The sequence below is a fragment of the Somniosus microcephalus genome, chromosome 5 (assembly GCF_052327205.1).
Source record: "Somniosus microcephalus isolate GS21.2 chromosome 5, FLI_Smic_1.0, whole genome shotgun sequence".
Taxonomy (NCBI): domain Eukaryota; kingdom Metazoa; phylum Chordata; class Chondrichthyes; order Squaliformes; family Somniosidae; genus Somniosus; species Somniosus microcephalus.
This window is the reverse complement of record NC_140991.1, coordinates 319016988-319035010: the sequence shown is the minus strand read 5'-3', so window position 1 is coordinate 319035010 and position 18023 is coordinate 319016988.

Genomic DNA, 18023 nt, shown 5'->3' with positions numbered 1-18023 from the left:
TCTATGATTCATGTAAGTCGTGGAAAGTACACACCGTAATTTCCGCTGTGTGCTTCTGGTGGGTAAGCTTCCCCTCTAGCCCTGCGGGAATGTAAAATGTCAAATCAACTGCTTACTTAGCAGAGCATGCATCACTGTTGACTGTGAGTCTAGCAACAATAACTTGCATTTATACTGCGCCTTTAACGTAGTGAAACATCTCAAGGTGCTTTTCAGAATCTTTTAGCATCAGGATCTTTTTTGTCGCCAGGTTTCTTCTCCTGTGTTTCCTACATTACAACAGTGACTCCACTTCACAGAGAACTTCATTGGCTGCAAAGTGCTTTGGGACGTCCGGTGGGCGTGAAAGGCGCTATAGAAATGCAAGTCTTTCCTTTTCTCTTTCTGCCATTCAATGAGATCATGGCTGACCTGTGACCTAGCTCTACATGCCCCATATCCCTTAATACCTTTGGTTAACAGAACGCTATCAATCTCAGATTTAAAATTAACAATTGACCCAGCATTAATTGCTGTTTGCAGAAGAGAGTTCCAAACTTCTACCACCCTTTGTGTGTCGAAGTGTTTCCTAATTTCACTCCTGAAAGGTCTGACTCTAATTTTTAGACTATGCCCCCTAGTCCTAGAATCCCCAACCAGCGGAAATAGTTTCTCTCTATCTACCCTATCTGTTCCCCTTAATATCTTGAAAACTTCGATCAAATCACCCCATAACCCTAGTTTGTGTAATCTCTCCTCGTAATTTAACCCTTGGAGTTCGGGTATCACTCTGGTCAACCTACGCTGCACTCCCTCTAACTGTAAAGCTCCCAGCGTTGACCTGATTAAGGGAATTCCAGACCCCCACCACCCGCTGGGTGAAAAATGTTCTCCTCTACTCCCCTCTAAACCTTCTACCAATTACTTTACCTTTCTACCCTTTGGCGGTATAGATATATGAGCAAGATTTACCCCTGCTGTAGCCATGTAAGCTGCCCTTTATTGGATTGTTTTCAAACAGGCACTTATCCATTGGACTTTTGATTATTGCTTCCATTAGTTTTCCGATTCTTGGAGCCAGGCTAATGGGTCTGTAGTTGCCTTGTCGCCCTTCTCGAAGATTTGTACCGTAGACTCTTATCCACCAAGAGTTGAGTTGAGCTCGAAAGCATTTCATATAGAAACGTTAGCGCCAACAGAGGGACGAGACTTTCATCCCATTAGCCTGGAATGGACTCAAACCCAGATTCCAGAGGAAGGATAGTGTGCTAACCTTTTACATCATTCAGTCCCCAACCCAGTTACCATCAATATGCTATGAATGAAAATCAATGGGACTCATTTAAAATAAGTACATTGAGTTTTATTCAAATCCAGATTCTTGCTATTACATAATTTAAGTAATTGACTTCCTACTGGCGATCTCTGAACTGCATCGATTGAGGTCCTGCTCCTGATTACTGTACGGTAACTCCTGCCGTGGATAATGGGGATGTTCTTCCTTCACTGTTTTGCTGTCTGCTTCCTCGCTTGCTTCTCTCACTCTCTACCACTCTCCCAATCTTCTTCACGTCTTTCTCTCTTGCCGTCCTCCGTCACGTCTGTGTTTCTCTCTATCTTTTCCCCTCCTTTTCTCACTTTCGTCTCTCTTTTCCACTTCTGTTTCTCGTCTCCTTCATTTCCATCTCTGCCCCTCATTTTTTCTCCTCTCTCTTAATTTTCTCTTTCCCTTTTTCTCCTCTTTCTTATCCCTTTTGCCTCTTCAACAGGTTTCTTTTTGCAGGACTTCCCACAACACGGGAGCTGGCTCGTGGGGAACAGCACGGGGCAGGAGAGGGAGCCAAAAGTGGAAGATGCAGGACTTTGGAAAAAAAAACACAGGTGGACTTTGGAAAAAAAACTACATGGGCAGAAAAGTGAAATCCCCAGCTCCTGCTTACTGTGAGCTAGGACTGTCCCTACATTCCTTGTGGTTGTACTCGTCTAAAATCTTGGTACAGAAGTATGGACATTGCAGAAAGAAAGAAAGAACTAACATTTATAGCACATCTTTCATGACCTCAGGACGGCCCAAAGCACTTTACAGCCAATGAAGTACTTTTTGAAGTGTAGTCACTGTTGTACTGTAGGAAACACGGCAGCCAATTTGCGCACAGCAAGCTCCCACAAACAGCAAAGACCAGATAACCTGTTTTAGTGATGTTGGTTGAGGGATAACTATTGGCCAGGACACCGGGGAGAACTCCCTGCTCTTTGAAATAGTGGGATCGTTTGTGTCCACCTCAGAGATCCAATGCCTCATCTGAAAGACAGCTCCTCTGACAGTGCAGCACTCCCTCAGTACTTCCCCTCCGACAGTGCGGCGCTCCCTCAGTACTGCCTCTCTGACAGTGCGGCGCTCCCTCAGTACTGCCCCTCCGACAGTGCGGTGCTCCCTCAGTATTGCCCCTCCGACAGTGCGGCGCTCCCTCAGTATTGCCCCTCCGACAGTGCGGCGCTCCCTCAGTACTGCCCCTCCGACAGTGCGGCGCTCCCTCAGTACTGCCCCTCCGACAGTGTGGCGCTCCCTCAGTACTGCACTGGAAGCATCAGGCTAGATTTTTTTGAGTTCGTGTCTCTGGAGTGAGGACTTGAACCCACAACCTTCTGACTCAGCGGTAGCAGTGCTGCTCACTGAGTCACAGCTGACACCATGTCGGTACAGTATCAGGCTTAGCTGGGAAGTCTCTCACCAAAAGTAGAACGGTCTGCTGACAGTTACTGCTAAACCTCACGCATGGTCACTTGCTTGGAGTAAGAAGGAGGGACTGCTACCTACAGAGCCATTCCCCAGGAATGAGTCGGCACCTTCCGGAGAGGGAGGAGAAGTCATGAGAGAAAGAATATAGGTTCTAACTTCACAGCTATATTTAAATGCGGGGAAGAAGGGGCGGGGAATCCCAGATTATCTTGACAATTGAGTCCCCGTCACAAAAAAATGATAATCCGGCTACATCGTGTTAGTCTTGTAGAATCCCCACTGATACAAAATGCAATAGAAGTCTCAGCAAGAAGCAGAAAGGATCTGAAAATGAGGAGTGGCGTTAGTGTGCCTGTGATGTAAACCCCGCCCTTCGCTTGATATTATCAGCAGGGCACTTCCGATTGCGAGGCAAAACAAGGAATCCCGAAAATGTAAAGGGTTCGGAGCGCCCAGCAAGCAACATACTTGTTTTCTGACGCTTGGTGTCACCGTCATCGCTAATTGAAGTGGAAAGCATCCGATTTGTTAAGTTTCTTTAATGATGAAAATCGACATCTATCACAAATGGCAAGTGGCAGCCCCTTTAGAACTGGGAATCTGGCACCGACGTGACTCCTCAGCGATGTCCCTGGGGCAGGTTAATGCCTCCTTTTATGATTTGGGGCTGTATTTGCGTAAGTCACATCCGAAAAGTGGCACCTCTGACAGTGCGGCAGAGGTGACCTGATAGAGGCCTTTACAATTATTACATAGGATTACACGGGATATACGGCACAGAAACAGGCCATTCGACCCAACCAGTCCATGCCGGTGTTTATGCTCCACTCGAGCCTCCTCGCGTATTTCCTCATCTAACTCTATCAGCGTAACCCTCTATTCCCTTCTCCCTCATATGCTTGTCCAGCGTCCCCTTAAATCCATCTATACTATTCGCTTCAACCACTCCCTGTGGTAGCGAGTTCCACATTCTCACCACTCTTTGGGTAAAGAAGTTTCTTCTGAATTCCCTATTGGATTTCTTGGTGACTATCTTATATTGATGGCCTCTAGTTATGCTCTTCCCCACAAGTGGAAACATTCTCTCTGTATCCACTCTATCAAAACCTTTCATAATTTTAAAGACCTCTATTAGGTCACTCTCTGAGTAAAGAAATTTCTCCTTAATCCCTGATTGGATTTATTAGTAACGATCTTGTATTTATGAATGGGTTGGACAGGCTAATGTGGAGAGAATGTGGGACTTGTGGGAGAATCCAAAACTAGGGGCCATAAATACAGGATAGTTACTAATAAACCCAATAGGGAAATAAGGAGAAATGTCTTTATTCAGAGAGTGGTTAGAATGCGGAACTCACTACCACAGGGAGTGGTTGAGGCAAATAGTTTAGATGCTTTCAAAAGGAAACTAGAGAAGTACATGAGAGAAAAGGGACTAGAAAGATGGGCTGAAAGGCTGAGATGAGGGAGATGGAACGGGAGGAGACTCGTGTGGAGTCTAAACATCAGCACAGACTAGATGGGCTGAATGGCCTGTTTCTGTGCGGTATATTCTACGTAATTCTATGTAAATATTGCACACTTTGCTTTCAAACTACAAATACCTCCACATGTCAGCCGCGGCTCAGATGGTAGCACTCTCTCTCTCTCTCGCATCTCAACTCGAAGGTAGTGAGTTCAAGTTCCACTCCAGAGACTTGAGCACGTAACCCAGGCTGACACTCTTTTGGAAGTGATTTTAAACCGAGGCCCCGTCTGCCCTCTTAGGTGGCATTATTTCTAGAAGAGCAGGGTGACCTGACCAATGTTTATCCTTCAACCAACATCAATTAAAAAAAACAGATTATGTCATCAAATATCTCATTGCTGTTTGTGGGAGCTTGCTGTGCGCAAATTGGCTGCTGCGTTTCCTACATTACAACAGTGACCACATGTCAAAAAAGTACTTTATTGGGTGTAAAGTACTTTGTGAAGTCATGAGATCGTGAAAGGCGCTATAGAAATGCAAGTCTTTCTTTCTTATATCCCTGGGTTAAGATCGCTGCAGGAGTTCCTCAGGGCAGTGTCCTGGGCCCATCCACCTTTAGCTGCTTCATCAATGACCTTCCCTCCAACATAAGGTCAGAAGTGGGGATGTTCGCTGATGATTGCACAGTGTTCAGTTCCATTCACAACTCCTCAGATAATGAAGCAGTCCATGCCCCCATGCAGCAAGACCTGGACGATGTTCAGGCTTGGGCTGATAAGTGTTAAGTAACATTCGCGCCACACAAGTGCCAGGCAATGACTATCTCCAACAAGCGAGATTATAACCACCGCCCTTTGACATTAAACGGCATTAGCATCACTGAATCCCCCAACATCAACATCCTGGGGGGTCACCATTGACCAGAAACTTAACTGGACCAGCCACATAAATACTGTGGCAACAAGAGCAGGTCAGAGGCTGGGTATTCTGCGGCGAGTGTCTCACCTCCTGACTCCCCAAAGCCTTTCCACCATCTACAAGGCACAAGTCAGGAGTGTGATGGAATACTCTCCACTTGCCTGGATGAGTGCAGCTCCAACAACACTCAAGAAGCTCGACACCATCCAGGACAAGGCAGCCCGCTTGATTGGCACCCCATCCACCACCTTAAACATTCACTCCCTCCACCACCGGCGTACCGTGGCTGCAGTGTGTACCATCTACAAGATGCACTGCAGCAACTCGCCAAGGCTTCTTCGACAGCACCTCCCAAACCCACGACCTCTTCCACCTAGAAGGACAAGGGCAGCAGGCGCATGGGAACACCACCACCTCCAAGTTCCCCTCCAAGTCACACATCATCCTGACTTGGAAATATATCGGCCGATCCTTCATCGTCGCTGGGTCAAAATCCTGGAACTCCCTCCCTAACAGCACTGTGGGAGTACCTTCACCACACGGACTGCAGCGGTTCAAGAAGGCGGCTCACCACCAACCTTCTCGAGGGCAATTAGGGATGGGCAATAAATGCTGGCCTTGCCAGCGACGCCCACATCCCAGGAATGAATAAAAAAAATATTAAATGTAAGGGATTTAGAAAAGCACGAGACATTTCTTCACACAGAGTTGTGAGGGTGTGGAATTCCCAGTATTATTGGTTGAGACAGAAACTATGTCAAAATCCAAGATTAAGTTGGACAGGTGGATGGAAGAACAGGGGATAAAGGCATGCGGGAACAGAGCGAGTCAATGTGATTAGTAGTATTTGCTCGAATGTAGTGTAAATGCCGAGACAGACTGGTTTGGCCGAATGGACTGTTTCCGTGTTCAAGGGAGATAGCAGGCGACTATCCGTTAAGCTGCCTCTGACGTTTCCCTCACTGGGCCAAACATCCTCTAAGGTTCCCCCCCCCCCCCCGCCCTAGCCCTGAATTTGCATCGTTCTCTAGTTTCTCTCCTATCTCCCCTCATGCCCTCTCCGAGCTCACCTCGTCCATGAGACCCACTTCCTGCTCCCTTGCGCCCCCCCCCCATTCCCACTAAACTGCTGACCACCCAACAACCCTTCCTGGCCCCCATGCTAGCTGATATTGTTAACGGTTCTCTCTCCTGAGCTACCGTCCCCCTCCGCTTCAAATCTGCCGTCATCACCCGCAAAAATCTATCGATCTCAGATTTAAAATCTACTGTTTTTTGTGGAGAGAGTTCCACACCTCTACCACCCTTTGTGTGAAGAAGTGTTTCTTAATTTCTATTTCTACTGGTCTCCTTCCCTAAGAAAGGATATACTTGCCATAGAGGGAGTGCAGCGAAGGTTCACCAGACTGATTCCTGGGATGGCAGGACTGTCGTATGAGGAGAGATTGGGTCGACTAGGCCTGTATTCACTCGAGTTTAGAAGAATGAGAGGGGATCTCATTGAAACGTATAAAATTCTGACAGGGCTAGGCAGACTGGATACAGGGAGAATGTTTCCCCTGGCTGGGGGGTGTCTGGAACGAGGGGTCACAGTCTCAGGATATGGGGTAGAACATTTAGGACTGAGATTAGGAGAAATTTCTTCACTCAGAGGGTGGTGAACCTGTGGAATTCTCTACCACAGAAGGCTGTGGAGGCCCAGTCACTGAATATATTTAAGAAGGAGATAGATAGATTTCTAGACACAAGGGGCATCAAGGGGTATGGGGAGAGAGCGGGAATATGGTATTGAGATAGAGGATCAGCCATGATCATATTGAATGGCGGAGCAGGCTCAAAGGGCCGAATGGCCTACTCCTGCTCCTATTTTTCTATGTTGTATGTTTCTAATTTCTATGCTATGGGGGTAGATCTAAACTTTGCACAGTAGTGTAAAACAAGTGCTACATCTCTCACGATTTTTAGTTCCATTAAAGTCATGTGTAGGCCATTGGACGAGATTAATCATTTGCTTATCCTGTGAAATGCATCAAGCGATGAGGTCTGACAAGAGAGCACAAACTAATGGTTTGGAAATACCGTAGCTGTCTGCCTGTCTCTCGTTGATGTAAAACAAGCATTTAGATGTTAACATTTGACCTTTGAGCACTGCCACTACTTGCTGTAGTGATGATAAATAGCTTCTTCAACATCCGATTACAGAATAATAATCAAATAGGCTTGCAGTCATCGTTGATTCCCAATTCAACCGCATTGGATGTGACAGTGCAGGCAACTCCCTCCCTCGGGTGTAGATCTTAAGTTAATGTGCACTAGAATAAAGGAGTCTATAAGCTTCTTGAAGGGTGCCGCAGTAATACATAGACCACGTTACAGGTTCATTTCAACCAATCATTGCTCAATTGGCTTAATTGTCTTGGAGGAGTCCCTTTCTATGGATCTTGATAAACTGTACTTTACACTTACAGAACTAAAGCCAATCAAACAGCCTTTCAACGGACCAGGGCTTTAGTTAAATATTCCGAGTGGCAGCGATAGAAGTTTATGCTAAACTGCAACTTTTACTTACTTGAAAAAACATCTATAAATTGATTTATACAGCAGCGTCGTTTCTTTGACAACATTAATTTGTAAAGGCAATTTAGCTCTCTGATTGTTTTTCTATTTCTTTACTAACTGAGCGAAACAAAGAGCATCTCTAAATCACAATATTATTCCCGGTGTCCTCGCGGTGCAACTTAAAAGGTTCAAGACTCCCCCTAGGATTTAATCACACAGTATTTACAGCACAGAAACAGGCCATTCGGCCCATCTGGTCTATGCCGGCGTTTATGCTCCACACGAGCCTCCCTCTCCCACCAATGCTCCCTCTGAACTGTGCAGCCGTGTAGCTCTCTGTCGGTCCCGCGCAGCCTGGGACCAGCTTTTCCGATGTTAAATTTTGTGCACGCGCAAAGCTGTGAATGGGCCGCACAGCCCTTTAAAGGGGCCATGCACCTAAATAAAAATTAGGGGGAACATTGCCTCCCACCTTACTTCATCTCACCCTATCATGATGCCTTTCTATTCCTTCTCCCTCATGTGATTAACCAGCTTCCCCATAAATGCATCTGCACTATTCGCCTCAACCACTCCCTGTGGTAGCGAGTTCCACATTCTCGCCACTCTCTGGGGTAAAGAAGTTTCTCCTGAATTCCCCATTGGATTTATCTGTCACTATCTTATATTTAAGGCCTCTAGTTCTGGACTCCCCCCACAAGTAGAAACACACTCTCTGGGCTGGATTTGACCAATTTCGGCGGGTCCGTGGTGGGTGCCAACTCCGCAACATCTCGATCCCGGTCTCGGACATGATTTTACGTTAATAGGGCTTGTTAAGCCCGCCCTGCGAGGTTCCCGGCCAATTAAAAGAAAGCGGGTCTGATGACGTCATTTGCTGACATGTCATCAGCCGATTTCCTTAAAGGGACCATGGCCGCATTGATTTTGACATTTGTGCTGTCAGTGTTCTACAGCATTGAGGTGCTGCAAACACTGACAATCACTGCACAAAGGTGCACGGATGCACCCAGGCTCCCCCCATGACTCCCTCTATATGCTTATGGAGAGAGTCACAGTACGCAGGGAGGTCCTCTTCCCTTCCCAATGGGCGGAAGAGACCTCCCCAGGACACCAACGCAGCCTGGTTGCACATTGCCCAGGAGGACATGAGCAGGGATGTCATCAGGAGGACCAGGCTGCAGTGGCGCAAACCTTTCAATGATCTCAGTAGATCATGAAATGTTACTGCAAAGCCACACTCAACCTCATCCTGCTGTGCCACTCAACACATCCCCATCACTCTGCCTTCCCTACCCTACTCCTGCACACCCTTACTCACACCAACTTACCTTGCACCTCCATCCATCCCTCTCTGTCTATATTATCACTTCCCCATCTCATTAGCCACCCCTCACATGTTGATGACGAAGTCCAACACCGCCTTCAGTGTGCCAGTGCAGCCTTCGGTCGCCTGAGGAAGAGAGTGTTTGAAGACCAGGACCTCAAACTCGGCACTAAGCTCATGGTCTACAGAGCAGCAGTGATACCTGCCCTGCTGTATGCCTCAGAGACATGGACCATGTACAGCAGGCACCTCAAAGCACTGGAGAGGTACCACCAACGCCGCCTCCGCAAGATGCTGCAAATCCATTGGCAGGATAGGCGCACCAACGTCAGTGTTCTCGCTCAAGTCAACATCCCCAGCATCGAAGCTTTGACCACGCTCGATCAGCTCTGATGGACGGGTCACATTGTCCGCATGCCCGATACGAGACTCCCAAAACAAGCGCTCTACTCGGAGCTCCAGCACAGCAAGAGAGCCCCAGGTGGGCAGAGGAAACGCTTCAAGGACACCCTCAAAGCCTCCTTGAAAAAGTGTAACATCCCCACCGACACCTGGGAAGCCCTGGCCCAAGACCACACAAAGTGGAGGAGAAGCATCCGGGAAGGCGCCGAACACCTCGAGCCTCTTCGCCGGGAGCAAGCGGAAGCCAAGCGCAGGCAGCGCAAGGAGCGCACGTCAACCCAAGCACCCCACCCACCCACCCCTTCAACCACCGTCTGCCCCACCTGTGACAGAGACTGTAGGTCCCGCATTGGACTCATCAGTCACCTGAGAACTCATTTTTAATGTGGAAGCAAGTCATCCTCGGTTCCGAGGGACTGCCTAAGAAGAAGAGCCACCCCTCACACTCACCCTCATCCTTGTCCAATCATATCAACTAACAACACACAAGGGTAGGCACTTGGGTGTTTTATGCAATGTTCATGTAAAGTTTCTGTTAATGTGCTGTCAAACATTGGAATCCTTATTGTCACCACTTTGCCTTCTTGGACAGATTTGTGTGCACCTTTGGAAGTGGCTTAGTGAGTTCCAGTGAATGGTGAGACATAACAGTACCCCCCGCAATGCTGATGAGTGTGAAAGGAATGGCTTGGACATTGTAGGGATGCTTTATGGTGTTGGTGTGGGGTGGTGCCAACCTGACGCATCATGTGGCAGCCAGGGTGTACAGGGTCAAATGAAGTAAATCTCGCCATGGTGAGGCCATCCCTGGCCTCCCGGGCAGCAATGTGGTTGGGTGCTGATGCCCTCTGTCCTGTGCAGCATCTGGTGATTGCGGAGAAGGTTGGTGTTGTTTTTGGTGGTGTTGGTGTGCCTGGTGATGTTAGTGTTGGGGCTGATCGTGGAGGGATTCTGAGGACCAAGGTGAGATTTTTTCAAGGGCACCGATGCTGCTGGAATAGATGGCAAGTGAAGTAGAGATGACAGAAGCGATCTGTCAATGGTGAGAGAGCTTGCTCCAAGGAGATGACACTGGATAGAGAGTTTACTCCAAACACTTCAAACTGCATACAGCTCAAAAGTGTCTTCCAAATCCTGAAGGCTCAAGCTTCTGACAGTGGAAAGTGACCAGCTGTGAAATGGTAGCTGTTAAGTCTGTGTGTCCCAGTTATGCTTATTATAAATCACTGGACACAGACCACAAGAATAACTTTAACAGGTCTTTACTATTCGGAGGTCAGGGCTGAACTGCCCAGCAAATCCCTACACAACACTTATATACCGGTGTGGTCACCACCGGTATTACAGTATACAGCAGCCAAGAGAAAGTAGTACATCTCTTAAGGTAGTTCTCTTAAGGTGGAACAGGTTACATACACCACAATCCTCCCTTTTTAGCTTAACAGTTATATCCCCATTTAACATAACATAATAACATATATATATACAACTTCATGCAAAACAGTTCAAAGATTCAGTCTCTGAGGAGTCCTCCTGATTCGAGTTGGATAACGCCTTTCAGGGGTCTCTGCTTCTCGTTGCTGGGGTGACTCATCTAGTTGGTCTCTTATGGATTGGACATCATCATCAGGTACATCCACTTCTGAGGTAGATGCTTCAGGTTCACTAACTTCTTCCACGGTTGTCTCTGCCGTAACCATGGGTTCGACCCTTGTTCTCGATTCTACCAGTTGGTCAGCATGACGCCGTATTACATTTTCACCAATATCTACCGTGTACATCAGGGGTCCTTGTCTGGCCCGAATTGTTCCAGATTGCCATTTCTCGTTTTTATAGTCCCGGGCTAACACTGGTTGTCCTATTTCGAAACTCCGAGTGGTCTTGTTATTTATATGCTGGAACTGTTTGTTTTCAACTTCCCTCCGCACATTTGGTTTTAACAAGTCCAACCTGGACCGCAACCTCCTGTTATAGAACATCATGGCAGGACTTTGGTTTGTTACTGCATGAGTGGCGTTTCGATATGCCAGTAGGAATTTGTCCACCTTGTGTTGTAGTGGAATCTGATCTTCGCTCATGGCCTTTATTGCTTTTTTGAACGTTTGTACAAATCTCTCGGCCAACCCGTTTGTAACCGGATGATATGGGGCAGAGGTATAATGTTTCACCCCATTCTTCTTCATGAATTTCTGGAATTCTTCTGACACGAACTGCGGTCCGTTGTCTGAACATATTTGTTCTGGCAATCCATTTCTTGCAAATATCGTTCTTAGCACCGCGATCGTCTTTTCCGAGGTAGTGGTAGTCATCTTAATCACTTCTGGCCATTTAGAATGTGCGTCCACCGCAATTAAAAACATGGAGTCCATGAATGGACCAGCAAAGTCAATATGTACACGTTGCCATGGGGTTGAAGGCCATTCCCATGGATGCAGCGGTGCAATCGGAGGTGCATTTTGCACTTTTTGGCACCCTGAGCAGCTTTTCGTCAGATCCTCTATCTGTTGGTCGATACCCGGCCACCACACATAAGCCCTAGCAAGGCTTTTCATCTTGACTCCCCCCAGATGACCTTCATGCAGTTCCTTTAGAACTCTCTCTCTTAACTTAGGAGGAATAATCACCCTTGTTCCATACATCAATGTTCCTTGACAGACGGACAGCTGTTCTCGTCTTGCTGAGAATGCCGGTAACAGTGGATCACCATGTGCTGGCCATCCCTTCACTGTCACTTCGTAGACCTGGGACAGTGTCGGGTCGTTCCTGGTTTCTCTTTCAATACTTGCATTGGTGACTGGTAAACATTCGATGATGGTCGAGTGAAATAACTCAACAGGGTCAACCGTCGGTGCCTCCTCCTCTGTAGGTAGTGGCAGGCGCGACAGCCCATCAGCATTACCATGCTGCTTTGTACCTTTGAATTCGATCTGATATTGATGTGCCCCTAGGAAAAGGGACCATCTCTGGAGTCTCTGTGCTGTCATCACCGAAACACCCTTCTTAGGGTTAAAAATGGATACCAACGGCTGGTGGTCTGTCAGAAGCGTAAACTTTTGGCCCTGCAGGTAATGATTAAACTTCTTTACTCCCCACACAAGGCTGAGAGCCTCCCTATCTATCTGAGCATAGTTGCGCTCAGCGGAGGTCAATGATCTGGATGCGAACGCAACTGGCCTCTCCAGGCCATTTGGCAACTTGTGTGAGAGTACTGCCCCAATACCATATGGAGAAGCATCACAAGCCAAACGAATAGGCAGCGTTGGGTTGAAGTGAGCCAACACTTCCTCTGAGGTGATCAATGCCTTGCTTTTGCGAAAGGCCCTCTTACAGTCCTCGATCCACTTCCATGGTACTCCCTTCTGCAAAAGAGCATTCAGCGGGTGCAGCACCGTGGATAAATTTGGCAGAAACTTATGGTAATAGTTAATCAACCCTAGGAACGACCTCAACTGGGATACATTATCCGGAGCGGGAGCCTTCACAACAGCTTCGATCTTGTCAGGAGACTTATGAAGCCCCTCCTGGTCAATGACATGACCACAGTACGAAATCCGCTTCTGAAAGAACTCACATTTCTGGCGATTAACTCGAAGTCCATATTCTTTCAATCTGGTGAGCACCAGTTCCAAATTTGCAAGGTGTTCCTCGTCATCATCTCCTGTAATCAGAATATCGTCCAGGTAACATTGTGTGCCTGGAATTCCCTGTAATACCTGCTCCATGGCCCTCTGCCAAATTGCTGGAGCCGATGCCACTCCAAAAACCAGTCTATTATACCGATACAAGCCTCTATGCGTGTTGATCGTGAGATACTGGCGTGACTCTTCCTCAACTTCCATCTGTAAGTACGCCTGCGCCAGGTCTATCTTGGTGAAGTGTTTCCCGCCAGACAACGAAGCGAAGATATCCTCAATCCGCGGAAGCGGATACTGCACCGTGTGAAGCACCGGATTAACAGTGATCTTGAAATCTCCACAGATGCGAACCTTCCCCGGTTCCCCCGGCTTGTTGCTCGATGAACGCTTCATGACGGGGACAATGGGCGTGGCCCACTCACTCCAGTCTACCTTAGACAGTACTCCTGAACGTTCTAGCCCTTCCAGCTCAGCTTCCACAGCAGGTCGTATCGCATAAGGTACCGGTCTGGCTTTGAAAAATTTTGGGTTTGCATGTTCTTCAACCTTGATGTTTGCCGTAATTCCTCTCAGTGTTCCCAGTCCCTGTTGGAACACCTCTTTAGCATCGTCCAATATTCTGGACAATCGTTTAGGTTTGACATCTTTTTTACCGGAATCTACCGTTAGTGCTTTTAAGGAATGCCAGTCCATATTTATTTTCCTAATCCACTCCCGTCCCAGTAGTGGTGGACCTCCCTCAGGTAGCACATATAAGTCCATTCCTCGGCTTTCTTTGCCCTTGTGGACCACCTTTACCTCTATCTTCCCGATGGGGTATACTCTTTGCCCCGTGTATGTTTTCAATACAATCTCCGTATCCCGTAGGGGAATATGTGGGAATAACCTTTTGTAATCTTGCTTATTCATGACCGTCAATGCCGATCCAGTGTCCAATTCCATCTTCACTTGGACTCCTGCTATCTGAAGTGTGACCCAGATTGTTTGGAGGTCTGCTTCATTACCAACATTGTGTACTCTTAGACTACCCAGTTCATTACTGCTGGAGTCTGAATTTGACTTCTGTTCGTTCGAACTGTTCTCTGTCACCTTGTGTACCTTTCTGTACTTTTCCTGCGGTGACTTTTTGTTGCTGGTCTTCTTTCCTGACCGGCATACTTTAGCTATGTGACCAAGCCTGCCACATTTTCTGCATTCCTGATTTTTGAACCAGCACTGGTTCTGATCGTGCGTTGTCTTTCCACAATGATAACATTTTACTGTACCCAAGACCATTTGATTGGTGCTGAGTTCCGGTGACCGTAGCTGCATTTCCACAGTGCCTCTCGCTGCGGCTTCGTGCGATGCTGCAATAGTGACAGCTTTATCAAGCGTAAGATCATTCTCCTCAAGCAGTCGCTTTTGTGTTCCTTCTTTTAACAATCCACACACAAATTTATCTCTCAGCGCATCTGCTAGTCCTGTTCCAAACTGACAGTCCTTTGATAGCTTACGCAGTTCAATTAAAAATTCAGCGTTGCTTTCATCTTTCAGCTGCGTTCTTCTGTAAAATTTAAATCGTTCCGCTATCATCAGCGGCGTGGGGTTTAAATGATTTTTCAGGACAGTAACAATATTCGCGAAAGTCTGATCCGCCGGTTTATCTGGTGACAGAAGGTGCTTCAATAGCCCGTATGTCTTCGCACCCATTGAGCTTAATAAGGTTAGTGCTTTCTCATCATCTGGTACCTTATTTGCTTTACAATAAACTTCCATGCGTTCTACATACGTGGTCCAATCTTCGATATCGCTATCAAAGGTATTAATGTTCCCATGTTTAGGCATCCTTGCAAGTTTTTAAATTTTTCTTTTTCTCAAAATGGCGGCTTCCCGCGCTTGTCTTCTTCCCCCGCCTACTAAAATGGCGGCTTCCCGCGCTTGGCGGTCTTTCCCACGCTCGTCTTCTTCCCCCGCCGACTACAATGGCGGATTCCCGCGTTTGCCTTCTTCCCCCGCTGGCTGCAATGGCGATTGCCGTGCTGCTGCCGTTCTCGCCTCCCCAGCGGTTCTCGTGCCTTAAGCTGCCCCAGTCGCTGCGCCTCTCGGCCTCGATTGCAGCCCGGCCCTTTTCACCGGCCGTGGTCGAGTTCTCCGCCCTTTTTCCTCCGTTTTCCCTCCCCCACTCCACAGTCAACGCGGCCGACTTTCTGCTCGTGTCGCTGATCGGCTTACCCACCACCGTGGTAGAAGGGATGATCACTGCCTGTCGCTGATGGAGGGCTTCGTGGTCAGAATTTTTCTTTTTAACCCGGGTTCTCGATGCCTCCCGTGCGATGGTGCTCAGCAGGATGATGAGGGCGGATGCCTCTTCTCGACGCCCGTTCTGAGGACGAAGCTGCCTTGGATGTAAAACAGCCGCAGGGTAAGATCGGACTCGTCGCCACTGTTAAGTCTGTGTGTCCCAGTTATGCTTATTATAAATCACTGGACACAGACCACAAGAATAACTTTAACAGGTCTTTACTATTCGGAGGTCAGGGCTGAACTGCCCAGCAAATCCCTACACAACACTTATATACCGGTGTGGTCACCACCGGTATTACAGTATACAGCAGCCAAGAGAAAGTAGTACATCTCTTAAGGTAGTTCTCTTAAGGTGGAACAGGTTACATACACCACAGTAGCTTTTATACCACTTTTGCAGCTGTCACCTATTCACAGCAATGGAGAGTCACAGAGAACCCGACACACTTACCTGACGTGATCCCAGAGCAACGGGAACCTCGTGAAAAAGTTGGAAAAATGGCTAGAAGGTGGTAAAATGCTGTTCAACTACCTTTAAAGACCTTCTTAACTATCTCAATTGACTGACCCGCCACTTAGTGCCGAGTCTGCAAAGCGCAGGCTGACCCCGCACTTGGGAAACTGACACAGAGGCGGGTTCAGAGCGGGATCCCGACCCGCTGTCAATCTTTTAGATTTTGACTGCGGACCAACCTCCGAACCCGCCCTCTGAGCGCCGGCAAACTTCCGGCCTCTGTGTCTACCCTATCAAACTCCTTCATAACTTTAAAGACCTCTATCAGGTCACCCGTCAGCACGAGTATTAAACCCCCTCTCAGTAGAGCAAAGTACATAGAATTACATAATCTAGGCTGACACTTCAGTGCAGAACAGAAAGAACAGCACTGCCCCGAGAGGGCGGTGGAGGCAGGCTCAATCGCAGCTTTCAAAAGGGAATTGGATAAGTACCTGAAGGAAAAAAATTTGCGGGGCTACGGGGGAAGGGCGGGGGAGTGAGACTAGCTGAAGTGCTCTTGCAGAGAGCTGGCACGGGCTCGACGGGCCGAATGGCCTCCTTCTGTGCTGCAACCATTCTATGATTCTGTGTCATCTTCAGATGAGATGTTAAACTGAGGCCTATCTGATCGTTGTTGGAAAAAGATCAATGAGGCGTACTGCTCAACAATATCTCCAAAAGGAGATGAATTGATTATCCATCTGTTGCTGTTAGGAGATGTAGAGGCGTATGCAATTGTCACCGCGCTGCTCATCGCAGTGATAGTGTTGCAAAGTACACGATGAACTGTAAAGCTCTTTGAGATGCTTCTGATAGTCCCGAAATGAATACAAGTTTCCATTTGCCGCTCAGTGGAGGGTGAGGGGAGAAATTACATTTGATCCATTGTACAGTTCATTGGTGTTTGTTTAAAGAAATTCTGTTTTTGTCAACTTGCGCCTCAGTTAGAAACGCAAAGTTCAGAAAGTCCTGGCTGTCTGTTCAAGTGGATGTTAAAGATCCCGTACCACTATTGAAAACAAAAACAGCAGCAGGGCGTTCTCCCGGTGTTTTGGCCAAGCTTTATCTCCCAACACCACCACAAACCAATTAACTGGTTACGCATCCCATCGCTCTGTGGGTGCAAAATGTCTGCCATGTCTACATTACACAGTCACAGTGAACGGGCCGCAGAAGTAATTCATTAACTGTGAAGCAATTTGGGACAACCTCAGAGATATACAAAGGTGCTATTTAAGTGTCAATTCTTTTCTTTGTTTGTCTCTTTCATCGGTTCCTCCATGTATTCAGAATTCGCCCTTTTCACATCCAGTTCCCTCCCTATTTCGAAGAAGAGCAGGGGGAGTTCTCCCCGGTGTCCTGGGGCCAATATTTATCCCTCAACCAACTTCACTAAAAACAGATTACCTGGTCATTATCACATTGCTGTTTGTGGGAGCTTGTTGAGTGCAAATTGGCTGCCGCGTTTCCTACATTACAACAGTGACTGCACTTCAAAAAGTACTTCATTGGCTGTAAAGTGCTTTGGGACGTCCAGTGGTCGTGAAAGGCACTGTAGAAATGCAAGTCTGTCTCTTCTTTCTATGTGCTACACTGCTTTTATATTGGCTTCCTGCCGCATTGGCGTTGCCAGTTTCCGATGCACAGGTCTCGCACACCCGAACAAACTTGCCGGAGTCAATAAGGCCAGCAAGCAAGAAAACCAGGTATAATAAAACACTGAAAGAAAGAACGACTTGCATATCCTTTTTATAATATGGCGGCGAGATTTGCACACAGTGTGGTCTAACCAAGGTTCGATACAACCTTTACAGCCAATGAAGTATTTTTTGAAGTGTATTCACTGTTGTAATGTGGGAAACGCAGCAGCCAATTTGCACACAGCAAGCTCCCACAAACAGCAATGTGATAATGACCAGATAATCTGTTTCAGTGATGTTGATTGAGGGATAAATATTGGCCAGGACACCAGGGATAACTCCTCTGCTCTTTGAAATGTTGCCATGGGATCTTTTACATCCACCTGAGGGAGCAGACGGGGCCTCGGTTTAATGTCTCATCCGAAAGACGGCACCTCCGACAGTGCGGCACTCCCTCACTACTGCCCCTCCGACAGTGCAGCACTCCCTCAGTACTGCCCCTCCCACAGTGCGGAGCTCTCTCAGTACTGCCCCTCTGACAGTGCAGCGCTCAAATTTTAAATAAAAAAAAAATCA